The sequence below is a fragment of the Durio zibethinus genome, unplaced genomic scaffold, assembly GCF_047325235.1.
Source record: "Durio zibethinus cultivar Kanyao isolate XHJ-2024 unplaced genomic scaffold, ASM4732523v1 HiC_scaffold_30, whole genome shotgun sequence".
Lineage (NCBI taxonomy): Eukaryota > Viridiplantae > Streptophyta > Magnoliopsida > Malvales > Malvaceae > Durio > Durio zibethinus.
The window spans coordinates 30,578-37,711 of NW_028322653.1; positions in this window are offsets into that span (position 1 = coordinate 30,578).

Genomic DNA, 7,134 nt, shown 5'->3' on the forward strand with positions numbered 1-7,134 from the left:
ATAAAAATCTAGTGATGAAAAAGGAATTGAGAGAGAAAACCGGGGAATCACTCAATTTCCACTGCACTGGTCAAAGAATAAAAAAGAGAAGTTGCATCCTAATCCGCTCCTAGTGGAAAGATGAAAGAAAGAAGAAGCTGTGGGCGCTTCAATGTCAATGTCGAAGCCGCTCTTTCGCTGGTCAAAAGCTTTATACAATTTCCTGGCTTCCGCCTTGTCGGTGATTCGAGGCCGATGGATTGTAAAAGGAAGGGGAGAAAAATGATAGCTCGGGTAAATCCCAACTGCCTTGCGAGCATATTGGCCGAATCAAGTTCAGAACTGTACTTGGGATTTTTCTTTTCGATCACCCCACCGTAGGGAAGATCTCTTGTAATGAGGTAATTGGAGAGTACCGCCAACATCCTGGCCGTGGTGGCTTCTTTAATTTAAAAAGGTTGGTCTAAGGCACAAATCGACCGTCCTTGAAGGGAAAAAGCGAGTCCAGAGGTCTGTCCAAGGAGATGGAATAGAAGAAAGAGAGCCAAGATTGGTTTTTGGTCAATGTCATTTCTAGCCCGTGCTGTTCCTGTTGGCTCAAGGACATGACGTACCGAAGGGAGCCAAAAAGAGGGAGCATGGAGAAGGGTTTTGCCATAAACCGGAGTTTATGAGTGAAGGCTACTTGGCTAAGAGAACGTATTCGACTCAAAAAGGAAGAGGAACCCAACCCCTCGAGGAAGCTCTTTGCCTTGCCAGACCTAAGAAGGAGAGGGGACAAGACGATCGACAAAGACGGAGTTCGAAGATGCTCAACGATCAAGCATATCACCATGACCTGGTACTATAACATAGAAGAATGCCGGGCCAAGAAGGGTGATCCATTAGCACCTAGCAAGTCAAGAGTCTGGTCTGAGAAGGAATGAAGCTATCTTTCCTACGAAATGTAGGATCTATCTTTTGACCTATCATTCGATCCGTTGAACCCAAAGCTATGGCAGCTATCAAGCTTGGAGTTGTCCCTAGATACTCTATATTTTGGGAGAAAGAGATGAGTCTGATATCCCCTTGATTCTCTCTTAGATTCTACGCTTAGATCCCAGGCTGATAGGGCAGGCAGGGGAGAAAGTGTAGCGTGGAAAAGCAGACTAAGTAGCTAAGGAAGTATCCGACTCCCAGGTAGACCAGATGGAGAAGGTGCATCGGTTAACGAAGTGGGTTGGGTGATGGTGGTGATTTGAGCAAAGGGATGAGTTGCTGTTGACGAAGTTTCATTCTAAGCAACGAACGTACCGTACCTCTCCCTTCTTTTTCTTTTCTGTTTTGGGGGTTGAAGAAAAGCATACAGATTTTAAAAAGGAACTCAATGCTCCGCTAATCACTCACGAGATGTCAGAAAATGCCTTTATCTTTTATAAAGGACCATTTACGAGGTCCAGTATTGAAATCGAAAAGGAGAGGAAGAAGGACTAGACATTCGCGTAGAGGGGTTCCCGGTCTTCTTCACTTGAATAAGATTCAGTCTTTCTCGAGTAACTGATACTCTTAGTGGAGCGGAGGAAGCTAGAAAGTTGCTGTCCGAAAAAGCGATGGAAGAAGCTAGGATCGAGAAGTTTACCTTCTTCTTAACTTTCATCCCACTTGGCTTGGTGAAAGAATCCATTCCTGTAGATATGCTGTACGTGAGGAATTAGCAAAAAAAAAAGGGGTCGTCTCTATCGGAGCATTTGCAGAAATAGAAAAGACAGACCACAGACCGCTTGAACCTTGAGAAAAAAAAATGCTTCGGGCGCACTCTCTTGAGTCTATTAACTCGTAGTAGGCATGCCTATGTACACTATTACTGGTGGTCCGATACTAGGGAGTGCTGCTTGCTACCGAGAACGTAGCTAGAGAGTTACACGGCGGGCTATAGATATAGATCCCGAATAAAGCAGAGTCAAGTAAAAGTCTTCCTCGTGATGGGAGAATAAAAGTAGTGGAAATGTCAACACGAAAAGGTTTATGCTCTACTATAGAGAACGAGATTGAATGCCTAATGCTAGGCGGTGGGATTGTATTTTTTACACATATCTAAGACAAGTCTATTCCATCATTAATAAGAGGGTTCACTCCAACTCAACTACCTTTGACTCAGAAGGGTAAGCACCTCTAAATCCTTCTGGCTTTACTGGACGATCCCAATGCAAGACCTAAACCTAAGGAAGGCTATAGAAAGAGATTGTTGCAACCTTGTTGAAGCAAGATCCAGATATGGCTCATCTGCCAGAGCTAGTTCATCCGCACCATCTACGGATGCTGGGATAAATGGAGGTCTCCCATCAAAGGAGGTTGGGTATAGTGAGGGGAATGTGTTTCTCTGTCAACAAAGCAAAGGCAAGTACAATGACAGGAGTCCGGCTATACAAGAGCCCTTTCCTCAATCAAGATCCGCTGCTTTGGCTTTCTCAGCGCAAGGTGCAAGGCTTTTCTTCCTAGAGTGAGAGGCAAGTTCTTTCTCAAGTTCAAAGTGAGCGGATATCACATAGAGTGATAAGTGAATTCAGGGTTGTTCGTGGCATCTCTCGTAGGCCTGTTCCAGGGAATGCTCTAGTCTATTTCTAACTAGTGGTGGAAGCAGAATGAGACAGAGAGTCATGAAACAGAATCGATTGAAAACCTCTCCTCTGAACCCTATTCTTTTCCACTAACATCTCGCCCGGTAGAAACAACCTCCTCTCGCCGTCCCGCCCTTCATTTCGGTATCGATATGGGCCAATAGATTCCAGGTGTAAATAAAACGTTGAAAGCGCCCTAATTACCTTTGACTAGCTAGCAGCGCTTTAGGGGCCATAACTACAGGGCAAACCGTGGAGATTAACTTACCGCAGCTCAATGAGGTACCAATCCAGTAAGACTACCACCCACAAACCAAACTTAGGGGATCCTATCAACCCTTCTCTGGGGTCGACCCATCTAGTCGATCCGACAGGGAAGGGCGATGAGAGGAACAGAAGGTCGAATCCACGCTCCACTTCAAGGTCTCTGAGCAGAAGAGAGGGAATAGTTGGCTGATAGGTGCCCAGGCCGGGACATCATTCGTTTCTCCTCCTCTAGCTGCTAAATCTTTGTATCATCCACGGGAATGACTCGCGACTCCGTTGACCGAGATTGCTTTCGCCTGCTCATCCGAAGCCTGGAACCTTTTTCCTGTTCAACATTGCACTGGAGCCCATATGGATTTATATGAATGGACTGATCGGGCTAGGAGGTGAAGTAGCCTTTTTTAGTGAGTTAATCATTTTGTTTTCGAATAGAGTTGTGTCTGGTCAAAGACCGGTTGTTGATTCACCCAATACTACTGCCAAAGTAGGCCCCTTTCTTTTTGGTTGGCGCGAATTGGATTTCCCTTTCTTAATGAAAAATATTCCACTTACAGAGCTCGAGCTCTTTTCTATTGATTCATTTCCCTTTTGTTGAGAAATTTTGAACTTTCGGGTGTGCCACCATGAAACCATGACCCCCATCTTATCTCGATTGATCTACTGATAAGGGTTCTTAGTCTACAGAAAAAGAAAGCGAAAAGGTTCATCTCAATGCATTGCCCCCTTCTTCTTCCTCCAGAACGAGGTTAAGCCACCCAACCCATTACTACTAGATCAAAAAGCAAAGTTACGAAGTGTTCTTTGGAACGATGTGACCTTCTTACCGGGTAGGTCTTGTTTGCTAAGAGCAGCATCTCTAACTCTTCTTTATTTACGCAACGGACTTGGACCACTCTCCCAACTACATCATCCGAACGGTTCTACCTATTTGGCTCATTTTGGCCACTTCGTTCTAGCATTTTTGACATATTAAAAAGCTCTCACTTTCCTCTGAGCCATAGGGGGACTCACTACTGAGAGAGTGATCAGGTAGCCTACCTAAGATACCCTAAACAAAAGGATAGCAGAGAAAAATCTACGAACTTGGATCTACATCTATCTGACCGGCCAATATCCTTGATTACAGGTGGAACCTTCTAGTAGCACCATCACTCTTCCTATTTGAGTAGGCCGGTAGCTTTCGAAAGGTGCTTTCTTGGCCAAGAGAAGAGGGGCCTAGAAGCGAACGAAAGAAGAAAGTGCTCGCCCGCTTTTTCTGATAGAGGAAAGAGCTTATTTCTCTTCTATAAGATATAATAGAAAGAAAGACTGGTGCCGTATTCCTATTATAGTTATAAGAGGCCATCCACTCCTACTCGACTCCCTTTCGCCGGCTTCTTCTACTCTAACTATAACTATATTCGACTGGGAAAAGTCTTCAATGACAAGCTTTGCGGCTATTGGCCGACGTTCGTACTTCATTCATACTTGGGTTAAGCCAAATCTCTTTCGTGGATTTCTTACTTTTAAGCTCAGTTTCCGCAAGCCCATGGGGCGAGTCTTCAACTCAAATCTTCACTCCAGCGGATAAGTGCCCAGCAACATTAGTCCCCGGTAAAAAAATAACATAATAATTTATTTAGGACCTACCCTCTGTCCCCAGGTCACTGCTTTCAAAATAAGTTCTTTTTTTTCCTCTTTCAACTAAAAAATACGGCAATCTACGTCTACGATTTGGTTTTGAAACCGTGTAGTCCAAGACAAATAGAACTCTATCATAATCATATCACTGTCAATTTCGGTATTTTCCCCTTCCCCAAGTTCCCAAAGACTTCCTCCACTGCAAATCTTTCCTTTGGAATTGAGAAGAGGTGCCTTAGCCTTAACCCGAAGGAGAGTGAAAAGAGTTTATTCAGTATCCCATCTGTCTATTAGTGAAAGCGGAATCCAATACGAATCTCCGCATCTGAGAAGGCAAGTCTATTGACTTGTTTACTGTAGAGAGGTTAGCGCTAGCAAGTGTTAGAAAGCTTGCTGGATGAGAGCAGATCTGGGATATATCTGTAATATGACTATTCCTACTGGGATAACTTTCATCTTTTTATCCAAGAACGGAGCTAGTAGTTGGATTCGTGTGTGCAATTCATTCCCTCATGCGCATCTAGTGCTGTGTCTATGTAACGTTCATAAACCCCCTCCTGTTTAGACATCTAGCAGCCAGAAAGAGAAAGCTGCTTTGATAACTAAGAAAGCAGTCTACGGGATCCTTTAGCAAGAATAGCAATTGGATTGAGATGGATGGTTGTGCTTTCAGTCTGTTTCCATGCCGAATCGACAACTGCCGCTTATGAGTGATTGCTCTACAGCCAAGGCAGTGAAGACTGATGAATCCCCTATAACGATATCCCCATACTAAATAGAATCGTACATCCAAGAAAAAAGACTGACAGAGCGAGCTATAAATGCCATACCATTGATTTAAGCTTAATGACTTATTAGCATTAAATTAAGTGGACTAAGGCATCAATCAATCTGAACCCAGTGCTAGGGAATGGAATGATTAACTGCGAATCCCATAGATATAGATGAAATTAAAACTATGGTTAAAAGGCTTTCGCTTCGCACCTTTAAGGAAGTTTTAAAGATGAAAACTCCTCCGATTTCGAACATTACTTACGACATACATTTAAAGATCCCGAACTAATAAAAGAGAGAGAGTTAGATCCGGACATAGCCGTTAGATCTACGATTGGCGGCATAGTCTTTTTTAAGCTAGGTTGAGTTTCCGGCTTTTATCGATTCGTAGATCGGAGATTTCCGGGTATGAACTCCTAAATCATTTGGTTGTTCGACTTGCCTTCTTTCTGGATGCCCCATGAAAGAGGATTCGAGCCAAGAAATATACATTACGATATACATCCCTTCTACTTCAATTAAAAGAAGAACAAGCACTTCAAAGTCTTTTCAACTCTTTTAAATAGGGTGATCCCGGGCGGTTGATAAATAACTCTTCTTTCCGCATCTTTTAGACTCGGGAGAATAAGTGCTATTTTCTATCAGAAGAGGATAGGCGTAAGCTGGTGCATTCCTTTCATTCCCTCCGATCAATGGTCGAATATACTGCCGTTCCCCTATCGGTCGAAAAGTCAACTCCTCGGGTGGGGAAAGAAGCCTATCTTATCCCGAAACTGGAGATACTGGAGGACTGATTCGAGTGGATCCTGCTGCCAGAAAGTTCTCTTTCCTAGTCGGGAAAAGAGGCTACCCAATGAAAGGGGTACTGAATCTATAGAAAACCAAACCTATCGCATGCTTATGGTCCGGTAACTAACTCGTTATAGGCAGTAACTGGGAGAAGGAAGGGGTACATCCTAAGCCTATTGGGTCTTTGTATCGATCTGATGAAGCCCCCGCCTATGGTGCCGAAGAACCCTATGCTGATGGTAGCCTTTGAACAAGGAGGAATCCTGTACGAGGTGCTGCTACCTTTACCTCTACTAGTGGTTATGCCCTTGCTTTCTCTGCTTGATCAACTGAATCCACACCTTAACCTTACGTAATTGGATCCGAGCTCTCCCATACGCTCCCATCCCATTTTTAATAAGATTCCGGCTAGAAGCATACAAGTACTGTAATGCGCCTCTCCGTGGGGGTCTGGTAACCATGTATGGTTGGGGGTATAATCGGTGATTTGACAGCAAAAGCAATAATAAATCCAATATATAATATGATTTCCAGTGTCACGGGATACGATTGATTAGCTAATGTTTCAAAATGGAATGTTGGTTCATTGGAACCAAACCATATAAACCGATACCCAAAACTCCTATTAAGAGAAAAAAAAAACCTCCAGCAGTGTAAAAAAGAAACTTTGTAGCTGAATAAAGACGTTTCTTTCCACCCCACACGGATAGAAGTAGATAAACAAACGGGAATTCATTCTAACTCCCACATGATGAAAAAAAGTAAAAGGTCTCGAGAAGAAAATGATCCTATTTGACCACTGTACATTGCTAAGAAATAGAATAATCGGGAATTCCGAGTAACTGGCCGAGCTACTAAAGTAGCTAAAGTGGTGATAAATCCCGTCAGTCAAATAGGTCCTAAGGAAAGTCCATCTATTCCCAATCTCCAGTAAAAATAAATTGATCCATTTATATTTATAATCCTCTGCCAGCTCAGCTGGCTTAATGGATCGTCCAATTGGAAATGATAACAGAATGCATAGGTCGTTAGAAGGAGTTCTAAGACACATAGAGAGGTAGGAATAAAGAGTATGGGATTTCTACTCTTGAAGATCAGCTCGAATGTA